Genomic DNA, 17,412 nt, shown 5'->3' with positions numbered 1-17,412 from the left:
AACTTCTACTACTACACTGTTATCATTATTCTGCTTTATTATTACAACCACTTGGAGCCACAGATGATCATCTGGGAGAAAACTAGGAGTCTGAGTGTAAGCACCGCACTGTGAAGATAGGATCCTGAGTGAAAAGGCAAAGTGTCTATTTACAGGTGAGATTTCTGAGCCGCCCCCTGCAGGTGAACACAGGAGCCTGGTCTCTGTGGGAGTCTGTGTGGTGCTTGCAGGCCAGCACCTCTGCTTTAAAGAGAAGCATCTCTCCACTGTATCCCAACCTGCTTGTTCTTGCCATTGTATTCCAGTAGTGACTTTAGATCCAGAGTCTGAAGAGAGGAAGGAAGAGGAGGTTGAGGAGAGGAAAAGAAGGCAGCAGAGTCTGTCTGTGTGTCTCTCCTGGTGTGTTGTGGAATAATCTTTTTGCACAATGTGAAGAAATGTCACTTGCATTGGTTCAATAAAAAGCTATCAGCCAATAGCTGGACAGGATTATCAGGGCAAAGAGAATTGTAAGAAGAATGGTGGAGTCTCCAGGAGATGGGGAGAGAAGCAAGATGAACATATTATACCGAGGAAAAGTACAGAGCCACTTGGTAGAACATAGAAAAGAAATATGGGTTAATTTTAGTTGTGGGCTTAAGTTATAGATTTAAGTTATAGTTATAAACAAGCCTAAGCTATAGGCCATGAATTCATAATTAATAAAAAGTCTCTGTGTGGTTATTGGGAACTGTCTGGTGGGACATAAAATTCTACTTACAAATGGTGCACATTATGGGTCCTTGTGTGTGTGTGTGTGTGTGTATGTATGTATGTGTGTGTATATATATAGAGAGAAAGCTTAAAAAAGTTTCTAAATACACAATAATGGAGTCACACGCAGCTTCCTAATCTCATGTCTCTCATGCCGGCACGGCACAGAGATGTGTCTCCTGGCAGCTGCTTGTGTGCTTGAGCCGCCAATGTACCATGAGCTGAGCTGAGTGGTTGGTTTAAGGTTTTGTCCATGCAGACAGAAAAGGTTAGAGATACTCAGTAAAGCATGTTCAGATGGAAAAAAAAAATCTAAACAGGTTACTGTGTTTAATTTATAACAATGTGCATAGACTTAAGAAAACAAAATGGGTAAAGACATTCACAGGAAAAATAGTTTAAAAAATAGCAAAGTCTTTTAAGAAAGTCTAAAATTAAAAAAAAAAAAGCCATGTAAAGATGGAACATACACAGGGAGTCTGGATCCTACATGGTTTCCTGTTAACTTTAAATTATTTAAATGCTAATGTACAAAAAGGAATAGCTGCTAAGAAACATTGGATTATGGAAACTGCTAAATTAAACTAACCTATATATTTTAAAAATGACTTAACTTCAAAATGGAAGCTGGACATTATGTTACGTTGGGAGAGAGTTTATGCTTTTGTTTCCCCAGGAAACAAAATACTGTGGATTCCTACCAGAAAAAAAAAAGAGAGAGAGATCAGATTTGACCATGGAAGACTGCTGTGGGATGACCTTTCTGTATGCTGTTAATGTGTGTTGCTCTCATTGGTTAATAATAAAGCTGTTTGGGCCAATAGCCAGGCAGGATAAAGTTAGGTGGAAAAAACAAAGTAAGGAGGTAATAAAGAAGGGCACACTTGGAAGAGCTGCGAGCCAGATTGTTGAGGTAATGCCCGCATTACTGATACCCCTTCACCATGTCCGAGCTAGGGGCTGCAGATTAAAAAATAGAGACAAGAGACAGCGAGTCATTCCCATGGCTGAATGCCGAATGCCAAATGCTGAATGCCGTTTATTGATAGAGGGAGGAAACCTTAAATACAGGCTTACAACACAATGGAGGGTCCCCGGAGGGCAGAAGTTCGCTACCCAATGTTCTACATTCTTGCATCTAAGCTGTTTACACAAAATGCAGGATACAGGAACAAAGAACCTCCTGTGATCGTTAGGTGAGAAGGAAGCCGAAGCCGGCAGGGAATCTGAATAGGGAGGACATCTGGTCAAGGTCGGCAAGCAAGGCGGCAGCCACTCACAGTCGGGGGCAGGGGCCCACAGGTCCCCCCTTTTTATTAAAAAAAAATGAGCTTCTGACTTAGGTTGCGTGGGACGTCAGCAGGTCACCTTACCCGTCATAGAGACACCTGCCCAGGCCACACAAATGCTCTGACTTAGGTTGATGACCGCCCCCCAAGCATTACCCATCTCTGAATACTCATTATCATACAGACTCAACCATGTGAGCTGTAGAGTAACTGCTGCCAAAGATCTCAAAGTGGCACTGGGCTTGCAATCTGTGCGACACAGAAAAGACCAACAGAAGTCCTAACCCACCCATAGCCAGGAGGCTAAAAACACTTGAGCGATTCCCTTCTTAAACGAGCCTTACTGCAAATTAGAGTCCTTGTAAGGTGGTATCCCATAAGCAAATGGAACTTGAATTTTAATAATTTTTTACAACTTTCAAAGCCAATTTTAATGTATAATAGTGGAATTAAATTTATCATGCCCAATAAGATGAAAGATTAACTAATTGTGGTAGCTACTTTTGCTGCCAGGGTCTCCATTGTGCTAGCTGTAGTAACCAATTATGAAATAGCAATCCCAGCAACAATAGCAGTAGTGGCCACCACCGCTATAACAGCAACAATGGCAACAGCGATGTCAGAGTCTCTTCTGGAGCGTGTGAGCATCATCTGTGTCTAACTGCCATGGTCCACTGCCATGGACATGGCTCCAGGAAAACGAACCACCAAGGCCCATTTTTCTTGATCCCAGCACTACTTAGGCTGGCAGCTCTGCAAAAGAACAACTGAGAACCATAAAGAAAACAAAACAAAACAAAAAAAAAAAAAAAAAAAAAAAAAAAAAAAAAAAACAAACAAGGAGCAGAACTAATGGTCTCAATAATGGCTACATTCAGGCTCACAAATTTTGAGGTACCTTCAAAAAGGCTAGATGAGTTCCAGGAGGCCAATATATGTTGCACAGAGCCATTCCTGAAAAGTGGGTACTACACCAGCTTGAAGAGGGTTGCAAAATGTTAAAAGGCTTAGCTGGCATGCTACTGTTAGCAAATGAAGGTCATTGACTTTCAGAGTTATCCTTAATCTCCAAGGTGTGACATATTCTCAACATTTTTGAAAAAAGTTACCATACATTACCTTCTGAAGAATCCAACCACATGGCTAGAGTTCCTAGGCTTACAATAATGCTTGCCAAGGCTGGCCGTATTGGGCTCTCAATCCCCATTGGCATCAGAAGGGGAGAGTTTTTTACAAATGCCGAATAGGTCTCTGCCATGTTGGGATTCAGCAGCAGCCACAGGGTGCACACAGCGTTCAGGAACCCAAAGAGGAACTTCATTGTCCTGTGGAAAGACACAAACAGATCCCCAGGCCCACACTAACCCCGGATCGGGTCCCCTCCAAGTGCCAGTAGAAAGATCCTTCCATCGCACCAGAGGATGATTTGCAACAGGAGCCCTCCAGTGCTTATCTTCAGTGGATACTCCAGCAGAATTTAAAATATATAAAACAAGGGAAAGAATAGAATGTGGAGAGGAGAGATGAGCCCCTAGCTCCTGCCCTTTTTACTTTAGCAATATAAGTTTTTAAGGTACGACGGCAGTGTTCTACTACAGCCTGCCCTTGAGGATTATAAGGAATACCAGTCTTATTAACAATAGAAAAATCTTGGCAGAATTTTGAAAATCCCGTACTACTGTAGGCAGGACCATTATCAGTCTTTATGCATTTTGGCACTCCCATGTAAGCAAAAGCATGAAGACAATGATTCTTTACATCCTTAACCTTTTCCCCTGAATGGGCAGAAGCAAAAATTAGAGAAGAATATGTATCAATAGACACATGGACATATTGTAATTTTCCAAAGGAAGGCACGTGTGTGACATCCATCTGCCACACCTGATTAGGTAAAAGTCCTTGGGGATTAACTCCCAAATGAGGAACAGGTAAAAATTCCACACAAATAGGACATGATGTAACTATCTGGATGGCTTGTTCCCGGGTTATGCCTGTATGATGACAGAGAGATCCAGCATTAAGATGATAACATTGATGCAACTGAGTAGCCTTATCAAAGGCAGAACAAACTAATGTGACAGCCATACAAGTAATGGCATCAGCCCTCTGATTACCTTCACTTAGAGGACCAGGCAATTGAGTAAGAGCTCTAATATGGCCCACATAAAGGTTATGTGAGCGGGACCATATAAGTCCTTGCACTTGCAATAAATATTCATGAATGGAAGAAATGGATGGTATGTAGGCTGTCATCTCCAAAGGCATAATGGCATATGCCACATATTGGCTATCGGTATAAATATTTACAAGCTCATCAGAAAACATCTGTAAAGCAAGCAACAGCACCTGTACCTCTGCCACTTTTATTCTCTTTACTGTGTTACCAGAAACAACCACAGCAGAACCACGTGAAGTGCCATCAGTAAATACCACACGGGCTTGAGGAATAGGAGTCATTTGTACTATCTTGGGAAATATAACAGGATGCAATTTAAAAAGCTAACACACATCATTGGAGGGATAGTGAGTATCAAACCGACCCTGCATGGAACATGTCAATATGATCCGATCATTATCATTAGCTTGCAACCATGCTATTTGAGACTGGGTGTATGGGGTCACCACAATATCTGGCGCCTTACCAAAAGTTTGAACACTGATCTTGATTCCCTTAAATATAATCTGAGCACAGCCTGTGGATAAGGACTGATGATTTTTGCTGGAGAAGCTGGGGAATGTACCCAAAAAATAGGACCTGTTTGCCAAAACACTCCAGTAGGTGAATGAGTAAAACAAAATATCAAATACAATAAGGGAGAAGAAAGATCTATATTCTGCACGTGAGCCTGCTCCAGGGCCTCTTGCACTCGCTGTAGGGCTACACGCCCTTCAGCTGTTAATTCGCGGGGAGATAAAGGGTCAGAGTTGCCCTTTAAGACATCATACAAAGGGCGAAGCTGACCTGTTGGAATTTTTAAAGTGGACCAAAGCCACTGAATATCCCCCAGAAAGGTTTGGAAATCATTAAGCGTGCATAGCTGATCCGTACACAGAGTAATCTTTTGTGGGCATATGCCTGTGCGTAACAATTCATGACCTAAATAATGATAGGGAAAAGATACCTGTACCTTTTGGGGGCTATGTGTAAATTAGCCAGGCTAAGAACCTCTTGTAAATTAGAAAAGGCATCAAAAACAAGTTTTTTATATTTAGCAGCCATTAATATATCATCCATGTAGTGAATTATATAAACACCTGAAAAAGCTTTTCAAACTGGAGCTAGAGCCAAAGACACATAAATTTGACATATAGTAGGGCTATTGGCCATTCCTTGAGGCAATACCACCCACTGAAATCTCTGATAAGGTTCCTTAAGATTTTCTGAAGGAACACTGAAAGCAAAGCGAGGACTGTCCTCGGGATGCAAAGGAATGGTGAAGAAACAATCCCTCAAGTCAACCACAATTAAATGCCAATGTTTAGGAAATGCCACAGGGGCAAGCAAGCCAGGCTGTGTTGTTGCCATGAGAAGCATGGTTTTATTTACAGCTCTAAGATCCTGTAATAGCCTCCATTTTCCTGACTTCTTTTTAATAACAAATATAGGTGAGTTCCAAGGTGAAGTGGAAGCAATGATATGTCCAGCATCTAACTGTTCCTTAACTAATGCATATGCAGCCTCCAATTTTTCCTTAGTAAGGGGCTACTGCTCCACCCATACAGGGTCATCACTTTTCCAAGTGATTTTTTTTTTTTTTTTTGGTTTTCCGAGACAGGGTTTCTCTTGTGTAGCTTTGCGCCTTTCCTGGATCTCACTTGGTAGCCCAGGCTGGCCTCGAAGTCACAGAGATCCGCCTGCCTCTGCCTCCCGAGTGCTGGGATTAAAGGCGTGCGCCACCACCGCCCGGCTATTTTTATCGGTTGTATTATTGAAGGCTGCTGTGCAGTGACCCCTATGGAAAAGACCCTAATCCTCTAGTATCCCCAGGACCTCTAGTGACACAGTTTTTGTCTGCCACAGGTTGTGGGCCTCCTTGCAACATTTTCCCTAAGCCTCTGCCTGGGCAGTAGCCCTGAATCTTTAACATCTGTTGTACAGGCTGTGTAGTAAGCACTGCTCCCATACCATCTAACACATCCCTTCTCCACAAGTTCACTGGAATGTCAGGTAGCACAAAGGGTTGAAAAGTTCCTGCATGACCTTCCTCATCCTTCCCATTTAAAAGTAGCCTGCTCTGCAATGGCGTCCGAGCTGTGCCGATACTTTGTAGGTTAGAGGTAGAATTTTTAAGGAGCCAATTGGGATCTCAGGATTCTTGTGAAATTATAGATATATCCAGCACCAGAATCCAATAATCTTCCAATCTCAATCCCATTTAATTTTATTTTTAATTTAGGCTGTTTATCATTGCTAACTGTTTGTCAAAACACCTTTTTCCCTGTACTTCCAAAGCCTCCAGTTCTATATATCGGCGCCATTTTGTATTTAAAATATGAAAGCAATAATAATTGAGCAATTCTATCACCAGCTTCTGTTTCCATGGTCCCTTTTACATATGCCAATTATAAAAACATTAAATACAATCTCTATAGGATTTGAAGAGGTAACTTTAGGTAATACTCTGGAGTATTTTTATAAAATCTTAAAAAGATTTTTTTTTATAGATTTCAAGTAACACATTAATGCAAATAACCAATTATTAACAATGTGGACCAAACAATTTGCCTGTATTTTATTTACTGGAAAAATAATTTTGTAACCTTTTTATCAGTAAGAGATGATCATTTATGGGTTTATCTTAGCAACATTATTTAATAAGCTAATAACACAATTCATTTCAGGTGTTATATTTTTATAGAATTAAACCATAAATTTTTAGAAAGCAACTTAAATTGCAGAGCCAAATTTTCAGTAATGATCAACATACCTAATATATAGTTCAAAATTATGAATTTTGTTCCTCTAGTTTATGTACAATGAGGATTCAAACATTCATCCAAACATTTATCAAGACAATCAAAAGAACAGAACATCCTTTATTCAAACAGCATTGACTTAGTATTCAATGTCCCGACTGAAACCATTTTTCACCAGAAGTTAGGCCCGGTTTAAACTTTTAGTGCTAGTCCCTTCCCAGCCTCAGCTTGCTGGCTCTGCCCAGTGCTCAGGCTCTATTGCCAGCATCTGCCTGGGCTGCACTCCATCACGGCTCTGCCTCCCACCAGCACATACCTGTCTGCCCGCTGCTTCGGGCCATCCTGCATGTGCTGCACAAGCCTTTGTCCGCCACCGCCACTGGGTGTGTACCCTGCACACACAAAGTCACGTTTAAACTTCCTACTCCTAGGCTGTAGAACTGGCTCAGCGGTTAAGAGCACTGGCTGCTCTTCTAAAGGTCCTGAGTTCAATTCCCAGCAACCACATGGTGGCTCACAACCATCTGTAATGAGATCTGGTGCCCTCTTCTGGCCTGCAGGGATATATGCAGACAGAACACTGTATACATAATAAATAAATAAATCTTAAAAAAAAAAAAAAAAAAAAAAAAAAACTTTACTCCCATGAAGGGGCTACCTAATAACGAGTTATTCCCACCAAAAGGGAAAAACAGAAAAACATTTCCCACGAAGGGATCCTAAATATTGAATTATTCCCATTCTGAGGGAAAAATAAAAAACGTTTGAACCAAAATTAAGCAAACAGACAGCAAAACTTTAAGCTCTGGGCTCCCTTGCTGTTCAGCCAGCAGCAATGAGGCCTACCTGCCGATTCTTTGTAATTCAGATGCTGCTGCTCTGCACTGGCAGGAAGAAAAAACTGGAAAAAGTCTTTACATCCTCCATTACCACTGGGAAGAGGCTTCTCTCTTTCCTTCATCCTTCCTCTACAGGGCCCCAATCTTTAGGCCTAGTTTCAAAATTTTTCCCCCTTTTTACCGGGAAAATCCTTTTTTCTTGATTAAATTTTTTTCTCCCTTTTCTAACGGGAAATTTCCTTTCCTTCCCTCTTCTCCATTGGCAAGATTTCCTTTTTTATTTAAAATCTTTAGCTGTCTTGCCCTTACTTAACTTTGGTGCCTTCCTGCTTCAACAGTCCAATTAACTGACTGGGGTGCTATAAGGGCTCCAATCAATGACGTCTCCTTTGGAGATATTAATTAGCACTCGAGGTTTCTCACTCTTACACTGTTGCTAATGTACCCAGTCAGATTCCTTGTTGGTAACCCTCATCTCACAGAATGGTAGATTTATGGAATCAGTAACATTAATCTTCTGTCCTTTAGAACCAGATGTATGAAGCATATGAAACTTATCACGATAATCTTGTGTAGTGTTGACTATGGATAGCCACACTGGAGAGGTTATATTTAGGCACTGAATCCCACTTCCCATGCAAATAGGAATTCCTTGTGCTCCTATCACTTCACCCTCCTCCATTGGCTGAGCCGGACCTCAGTTGTCATGAGAACCAGGTACCAAGAAGATCCATCAACCTCTACAGGAATATTCACATCTCCCTCACTTACTGCTATGTTAATTGGAAGATCGGGGATATAAGTCCAATAATTATGATCCATCCCTTTTACCTGCACTGTTACCACGGAAACAAGTTTGTAGCATTCAGAGGCTTGTGCTCCTGAGTCATGGGAAGTATCCTCTCTCCTTTGTCACACAAACTCTGAAGCTGTCCCCAGGTGAGAGGATTAGTTGTTTGTGGCAAAGGTCTCCTATGTCTCAACTTCCTCAGAGGCATTCCTGCATCTGCAGCATCTTGGAGATGTCTTTTGCTCATGGCAGATTTTTATCAATTTCCATGGAACCCACAATTTATTATCTCTTGTGGAAACATAAGCATAACTTCGGCCCTAAGTCAACACTTTCCCTGGACTGCTTTGATGTTAAAATATTTATAATACATGGGCTGACTCAATTCAGCAATTCTTTCCATAACTCAATGTTGTTCCTGCTTCATTAGTATTTAAAAAACTTAAAGTTAGTAAGGCATTATGCAGTCTATCTCTGGGGGCCCTCATAGGCCCCTTTTGTTTAATAAGCATCTCTTTTAGAGTATGAGATCTTTTAACAGTTGTTTTTCCTGTAGGATTGTATGGTATCCTGGTAACATGGAAATGATATGATGAATATATTTAATTTTTAAAAATCTACTAAATGAAATATACCCATTTGTCAAATTTTATTCCTAGTTTATTTGTCTCAGTATAGAATGTAAGAACCCCAGAAATAGGTGTCCCTTTTATTATGTGGGGAAGAATCCATTCAGTTTTTTTAAAAAAGATTTATTTATTTATTATGTATATAGAAGAGGGTACCAGATCTCATTACAGACGGTTGTGAGCCACCATGTGGTTGCAGGGAATTGAACTCAGGACCTCTGGGAGAGCAGTTGGTGCTCTTAACCTCTGAGCCATCTCTCCAGCCCCCATTCAGTCATTTTTATAAACTAAATTCGTTTATTTTTTTTGGATATTTGTTAATTTCTCCTAAATTACTACAAGCTCTTTGCCAATCATCATTAGTCTCCCATAACTGCCTAATTTCAGTATTGGTATAGGGCACCACAATCTCAGCTGGATGCATACCTGATAATTGATGAAGTCTTAATCTTCCCTTTATGATTAGTTAAGAAACTTTTTCTATACAGGTTTTTAATTTTTTACTCTATGAGCTAAGAAAATCCATTCCACAATATAATCCTCTCTCTGTACAATGAATTCAGTAGGGGAATGATTTGAACGTAAAATTATTAAAATACACCTCTTTGTGAGGTCTAATCTATCCACATCTGTGTTTTGTAATTTTCTTTCTACCAGGGCTAACTTTTTTCAGTCTCAGCTGTTAACTGTATTGGACTGTTCAAATCTGAGTCACCTTGCAGAATCTGAAACAAATTAGTTAATTCTTGAGCAGACAATCCAATTGTAGGCTGCAAACAGTATTATCACTCAATAAATTTTGAAAACCATTAAGAGTGTGCAGTGTACCTTCTGCAGCTGAATTCTCAGTTTACTTAATTTATGGGCTAAAAAGCTAAGAGAATCTCCTCTTTGTATTTTTTTCAGGAGAAATTTGTAATCCCCAACAGGGTAAATTTTTCTATACTACATTAAACATTTTTTCTAAGGTATCTGTATCAGAAGCAGCCAATAAAATATAATCCATATAATGATAAAGAATAGACTAAAGAAATTGTTTATGAGTCATTTCCAGTGGTTGATTTACAAAATATTGACACAAAGTTGGGCTACCGGCAGTGGCCCTACTCTAAATTTGGATAGCCAAATCCTGTCAAATCTTGCCTTTCTATAACCGGCATAGCCTGTGCCCTGTCCTTATATTCTTCTCAATGCTCTTTCTAGGAATATATCCCAATTTAAATACCAATTTATGTGCTGTTTCTGAAATTGTAGGAATATCAACTTGAGCTCACCATGTTGTAACAAATCTCTTCCATAAATTCATGGCTGCATCAGCCATGTAAGGCTTTGATATCCCTTCCTGTCCTTCTGGCCCTATACATTTAATCCACTCTACACTCTGTTTTACTCCAGAGAAGGTTCTAATGCCTACAAATTGAGTGGAGACTTCTTGTAAAGGCCAGTTAGGATCCCAGGATTCTTGTGAAATTATAGATACATCAGTATCAGAATCCAACAATCCTTCAATCTCAATCTTATTTGATTTTATTTTTAATTTAGGCCATTCATCATTGGTAACTGTTTGCCAAAACACCTTTCCCCCTGTATTTCGAAAGCCACTATATATAGGTGCCACTTTGCATTTAAATGGAAGCAATAATAATTGAGCAATTCTATCACCACCTTTTATTTCCATGGTCCTTTTTATATATGCCATCTGTAAAAGCATTAAATGCAATCTCTATAGGATTTTAAGAGGTAATTTTAGGCAATACTCTGGAGTATTTTTATAAAATCTTAGAAAGAGGATCCTTTTTTTATAGATCCCAAGTAACACATTAATGCAACTTGCCAATTATTAACAATGTGGATCAAACAATTTACCTGTATTTTATTGAATGGAAATAATAATTTTGTAACCTCTCTATCAGTAAGAGATTATTTTCTATGGGTTTTTATCCTAACAACAAAATTATTTAATAAGCTAACGACACAATCCATTTCAGGTGTTGCATTTCTATAGAATTTAACCAAGAATTTCTAGAAAGCAACCTAAAGAGCAGAGCCACATTCTCGCAATGATTAACAGACAAGAGCATACCTAATATATAGTTGAAAAAATATGAATCTTGTTCCTTTAGTTTATCTACCATGAAAATCAAACATTCATCCAAACATTTATTAGACAATCAAAAGAAAAGAACGTCCTCTATACAATGAATGATTAATATCTCTGGAGATTCAAAGAGCATCGACTTAGCATTCCATGTTCTGATCGCAACCGTTCTCCACCAGAAGTTGGGCTTGTTTAAACTTCCTCTTTCTCCCATGAAGGGACTACTAATAATGAGTTATTCTCACCATTAGGGTAAAACAGAAAACATTTCCCATGAAGGGAATCTTTAATACTGAGTTATTCCCACTCTGGGGTGGGGGGACGACCATTTAAACCAAAGTTAAGCAAACAGACAACAAAATCCTGAGCTCTGGGTTGCTCTTCTTCAGGCTGCAGCAGTGAGGCCCACCTGTTGATTCTTTGTAATTCAAATGTCGCAGCTCTGTGCTGGCAAGCAGAAAAAGCTCAGTTTTAACTATCCTGAAATTTCTTAATAGGAAAGAGCCTTTTCTTCCTCTATTTTTACTGGGAAGAGGCTTTTTTCTTTCCTTTACTTTTCTTTTATGGGGCCTTTTATTCTTTAGGTCTAGTTTCAATATTTTTCCCCTTTTTACTGGGAAAATCTTTTTTTCTTGATTAAAATTTTCTACCTTTTCTATTGGGAAATTTCCTTTTATTTCCTTTCCTTCCCTCTTCTCTACTGGGAAGATTTTCTTTTTTCTTTTTTTCCTCTTTTCTCTATTGAGAAATGTCTTCTTCCTTGATTTATTTCCTGTCTCGGGAGCCATTTTATTTCTATCTTTCAAAATTATGCAGTTATCGCTTTTTCTTTTGACAAGCATTTTAGCAACTGTACATGTTGTTGCTCCTGAGATGGGTAGTTTAAATGCCCCATGCCCCTGCCGATCCTGGAGTCCTCTTGCCCTGAGAGTGCTCCCTCCAGTTCCTAAGATGACCAGCTCCTCTGTCCTTCTTCAGGGGATCCTTTTCCTTCTTCAAGCCATATGTTGGGGCTCATTTGTCACTGCCACTTTGGGCACCAATTATCATGGATTGACACAGCATGGGTGTGTAGGTTCATGCAGATTCATGGAAAGAAGTCTCAGAGGCATCTTAAGAATGAATCTAGCCTTTCATGACTGCAAAGGGGTCCAGCCTCAAAGAACTGAAGCACTTTTCTTCACCCAGGGCATTTTTATTTTCTCTGTATTTATTGTTTAGCCAGTTAATTTCCAAGTCTTCAAAGCAACCTGAAAAGAGCTCCCAAAGATAAAATGCAAAGTGCAAATTCCTTGATTTCTCAGGTACTACAGTTTTCCTGGTTTCCTGGACCAAGGTTTGCATAGGCCTTTGATCCTTGGGGACTCTCAGATAAGATTCACATAAGGTGATAAGAGAAGCAAAAAGTGTCAGTTAAACAAAGGATGGATTAGGTCTAGGTGCTACTGTAGATGTAACCAACCATCTTGTTAAATAAGAAACACAGAACCAATGCAAAGAAGAAAAAAGCCAAGAGATCTGAGCTAAGAGCCTTAGCTCCTGATGCAGCTTGCCTCTTAAGCCAAGAGACCTCTCCGAAAGAGACCTACTTCCTGTGTGTTTGTCTTTATATAGTCTTTCTGTTCTGCCTTCTCATTGGTTGTAAACCCAAACACATGCCTGCCTCGTCACTGCCTGTCTGTAGAGACTTCCAGGTCTTCTATGGTTGGGATTGAGATTTAAGGCATGTGTCTCCAATGCTGGCGGTATCCTTGAACACACAGAGACCTACCTAGCTCTGTCTACCAAGTGCTGGGATGAAAGGCATGCACCACTGCTGCCATGCTCTTGCTATGGCTCTAATAGCTCTGACCCCCGGGCAATTTTATTTATTAACATACAATTAAAATCACATTTCAGTACAAATAAAATACCACCATATGCTACTCTCTGGAGCCAGGCCAAGAGTAGCTCAGCAGGAATGTAGCCACACAACACTATCGAAAAGTCCAAAGTTCAAAGTCTCTTCTGTGACTCATGACAATCTCTTAATTGTAATCCCTTGTAAAATAAGAATAAAAAAGCAGATCACATACTTCCAACACGCAGTGGCACAGGATATACATTACCATTCCAAAAGGAAGGAAGGGGAGCATAGTGAGGAAATACTGGACCAAAGCAAGACCAAAACCAAGCTGGGTAAACTCCAAACTCTGCATCTCCATCTCTGATGTCAAAGTGCTCTTTAGATCTCCAAGTTCTTTCAGCTCTGTTGACTGCCACACACTTCTCTCTTGGGCTGGCTCTAGTTTTCACACCTGTCCTTCAGAGGTGTCTCATGACTATAGCATCCCCAACATTTGGGGTCTCCATTGAAATCCAGGCTTCACTTTCACACCTTTGTACAGTAGCCTCTGTGGGCCTCCATGTAGGAGACCCTGACACACACAGCTGTCCTCAGCTGCTTTCCTGAGCTGCAGAGGGAGATTCTCCAACTCCATGGACCACTTTCTCCATGGAAAGGACAACACTTTGTCCTTACTGGAGTGGATACTTATTCTGCCTGTGGATTTGCCTTTCCTGCTCATAATGCTTCTGCCAAACCCACCATCCACGGACTTAGAGCATGCCTTATTCACTGCCATGTTGCTTCTGACAAGGAGCTCACTTCACAGCCAGAGAAGTGGGACAGTAGACTGGTGATCACGGAATCTTCTAGTTTTGCCATGTTCCCACCATCCTGAAGCAGCTGTCTTGATAGAAAGACGGAATGGCCTTTTGAAGACATAGTTACAGCACTAATTAGCTGACAGTAGTCTGGTGGGCTAAGTCAGCGTTTTCAGAAGGTGGTGTATGCTTTGAACCAATGTCCAAAACATTGATACAGTTTCTCCCATAGCCAGGACCATGGGTCAGGAATCGCAGGGTAGAAAAGGGGACAGTTCTACTTACTGTCACCTCTAGTGACCACTGGGAATGTTTTTGCTTTCTGTCCTTAAGTTCTGCTGACCTAGAAGTTTTTATCCCACAGTGCAGAGAGCTCCTGCTAGGAGACATAACAAACATTGCACTGAACTGGAAGCTCAGACTTCCCCCTGGACACTTTGGATCTCTGATGTCCTTCAGCCAACAGACTAAGAAAGGAATAACAGTGTTAGGAGAGGTGACTGACTCAGATTACCAAGGGAAAATTGGACTTCTTCTCCATGATGGAGAAAGGAAAGACTATGTTGCCAGGTAGTTGTGATGCACTCAAGAGGCAGAGGCAGGTGATCTTTGAGTTTGAGGCCAGTCTGGTCTACAGAGTGAGTTCCAGAACAGCAGGGGCTACACAGAGAAACCCTGTCTCAACAAAGAAACAAAGAGTCTTAGTTGGGGTTTCTATTGCTGTGAAGAGACACCATGACCATGGCAACTCATAAAGGAAAACATTTATTGAGACTGGCCTACAGTTCAGAGGTTTAGTTCATTACCATCATGGCAGGCAGCATGCAGGCAGACATGGTGCTGGAGAAAGAGCTGAGAGTTCTTCATCTTGAACCACAGGCAACAGTAAGTGAACTGTGTCTACACTAAGTACAACTTGAGCCTAGGAGACCTCAAAGCCCACCCCCACAATGACACCCTTTTTCAAACAAGGCCTCACCTACTCCAACAAGACCACACCTCCTAATAGTGCCACTCCCTTTGGGGGCCACTTTCTTTCAAACCACTTCACAAAGAAACCAAACAAACAAACAAAAAAAAAAAAACCAAAAGAAAGAAAGAGAGAGAGAGAAAGAAAGAAAAAAGAAAGAAAGAAAGAGCAAGAAAGAAAGAAAGGAAGGAAGGAAGGAAGGAAGGAAGAAAGAAAGAAAGAAAGAAAGAAAGGAAGGAAGGAAGGAAGGAAGGAAGGAAGAAAGAAAGAAAGAAAGAAAGAAAGAAAGAAAGAAAGAAAGAAAGAAAGAAAGAAAGAAAGAAAGAAAGAAAAGATAAGTAGATAGACAGATAAATGGACTATGTCTGGAGTGCAGAAGATCCTTTAGGGCATCTCTTGGAGCTACTGTGCCCTATGACTGAAGTCAATGGGAAATTACAACAGTCTAATCCAGGCAGGATGACAAAGGGCACAGGCCCTCAGGAATGCAGATATGGGTCACTTCTCCAGGAAAAGAGCCAAAACCAGCTGAGGTGCTTGCCAAGCAGAAGGAAACACAGAGTGGGTAGTAGAGGAAGGGAGTTATCAATACCAGCCAGGCCATGTCACTGGTTGCAGAAATGCTGATTATAATTGACATGAATATTTCTATCATTTTTGTTAATGTTTTTGTACAGATATTCGTGTTTTCTTTCCTCAGTTTCTTTATCATGTGATGTAACATCAATTAAGAGAATTATCAATGGTTATCATATTTAAGTTTGCAATACTAAAAGAATGTTTGTCAAGGGACATTGTTACTTATTCTACTTTAGTAGTGCACTTTTGGTTGTGTGAGGGATAGTTACACCATGTTAGATGTAATTATTACCAGGTTAAATATATAGTGCATTTGTGATTGTATATAGAATAATTATATCATGTTTAGACATTATTATGATTTGGTTATTGATTTCATTTGGGAATTAATCACGACATAAGGAGATATGATTGTGTGTCAGGTTGGTGAGGGATGGACATGTGATGGCTGTTCTTGGATGTCAACTTGACTCCATCTGGATTTAACTAAACCCCCAAATGGAGGGCTCATCTGTGAGGGATTTTTACTTAATTTAAAGTGGGAAATTCAACTTCTGATCCAGATCTTTGCAGCATGAACATACACTTTTAATACAGAAAGTTGAGCTCTATAATGGGCCATGCCTTCTGCTGGAAGCCTGTGTAAGGACATGGGAGAAGGAAGCTCTTGCTCTTGGCCTGCTTTCTCTTGCCTTGGCAGCAAGTCCGTTCCTTCTCTGGTATTAGAGCTACGTCTTCAGGATTCCAGCATATACAGAAGACCAGCTGAGACATCCAACCTCATGAACTGAGCAATTACTGGATTCCAGGACTTTCTATTAATAACCAGTTGGACCACAGCCTGTAAGTCATTCTAATTCATCCCCTTTGTATATGTGTCTGTCTTTATTTCATATATATGTATTATTCTATAAGTTCTGATACTATAAAGAACCCTGACTAATATAAAGTGTTAGGTTTTGCCTGCGTTGTGTTCTTACCCTTTGCAAGGAAACGTCACGAAACACGACAGAATCCGCTTATAGAGTTTATTAGAAACAGGATAGAACGTGCAGGCCTGTGGGAAAGACACGTGCGTGGAGAAGAGGGGGGAGGGAATATCGCGCCGGACTTTTAAAACCGGCTGGGGGCGTGGCCAGGTCACGTCACTACATGGTCACGTTGCGCGCTTACATCACCATGCAATGGCATGGGACTCTGATCACGCGAGACCCCTTGGCCCGGAACTTGCTAGGCGGAGGTATCCTAGCTACGGGACGCTCTTTTGATGCGGAAGTGGCTAGGCGGAAGTGTCCGCCCGGTAAATGTGGCCGCGTTGCTGATCACGCGAGACCCCTTGGCCCGGAACTTGCTAGGCGGAGGTATCCTAGCTACGGGACGCTCTTTTGATGCGGAAGTGGCTAGGCGGAAGTGTCCGCCCAGTAAATATAGCCGCGTTGTGAACCCTTCATTCCCGACTCTTTTACTTTTAAAAAAAAGAAAAATTGTGGTTGACTGGGTGCGGGGGCGACGTTTCTCTCAAAGACTGCTTCCAGCTGAATAGTGGGCGTCGGCTGGCTCTTGGGGCGGGGTGAGGGGTATCTTGTGAAGTCCGGGAGTAATGGTGAAAGTCCTGGAACGACGTTCTGCCTTCTCCTGGTTCCGCGGCTGTCCATCCGTGCTGGTGCTGGGGACCTCCTGTGTCGTGGCTGGGGGCCTCCCATTTAACAAGATACTGTTGACATAGAGAGAGCTTAGAGAGAAAGAATCATTATTATTTTGTTTTGGAGTTGGCATTTGTCTGAGGTAGATTTGGCCTGCCCAGATAGAGGCATGTGACATTTACCTGAGGTAGATCTGGTCTTAGTACTCTGCTTTAATTTTTTATCTGAGACAAGCCTCATTAGAGGTAATTCATTTAAA

General features: G+C 40.9%; 1 protein-coding gene, 1 long non-coding RNA gene and 1 pseudogene across 4 annotated transcripts in view; 1 reads left to right on the top strand and 2 right to left on the bottom strand.

Annotated features, from left to right (window-relative positions):
• Nucleotides 1-17,412, bottom strand: part of LOC143269903 (H-2 class I histocompatibility antigen, Q10 alpha chain-like) — a 175,075-nt pseudogene that overhangs the window by 98,971 nt on the left and 58,692 nt on the right. The gene's annotated exons all lie outside the window — the stretch shown is intronic.
• Nucleotides 1-17,412, top strand: part of LOC143269911 (uncharacterized) — a 124,292-nt gene that overhangs the window by 52,779 nt on the left and 54,101 nt on the right. The window lies entirely within an intron of this gene.
• LOC102926614 (H-2 class I histocompatibility antigen, Q10 alpha chain-like) overlaps nt 1-17,412 on the bottom strand; it is a 139,416-nt gene that overhangs the window by 98,971 nt on the left and 23,033 nt on the right. The gene's annotated exons all lie outside the window — the stretch shown is intronic.

This window comes from Peromyscus maniculatus, chromosome 21, assembly GCF_049852395.1.
Source record: "Peromyscus maniculatus bairdii isolate BWxNUB_F1_BW_parent chromosome 21, HU_Pman_BW_mat_3.1, whole genome shotgun sequence".
In the NCBI taxonomy this organism is placed as follows: Eukaryota; Metazoa; Chordata; class Mammalia; order Rodentia; family Cricetidae; genus Peromyscus; species Peromyscus maniculatus.
The sequence above is the reverse complement of the archived record's forward strand: the minus strand, read 5'-3'. Positions and strand labels throughout refer to the sequence as shown.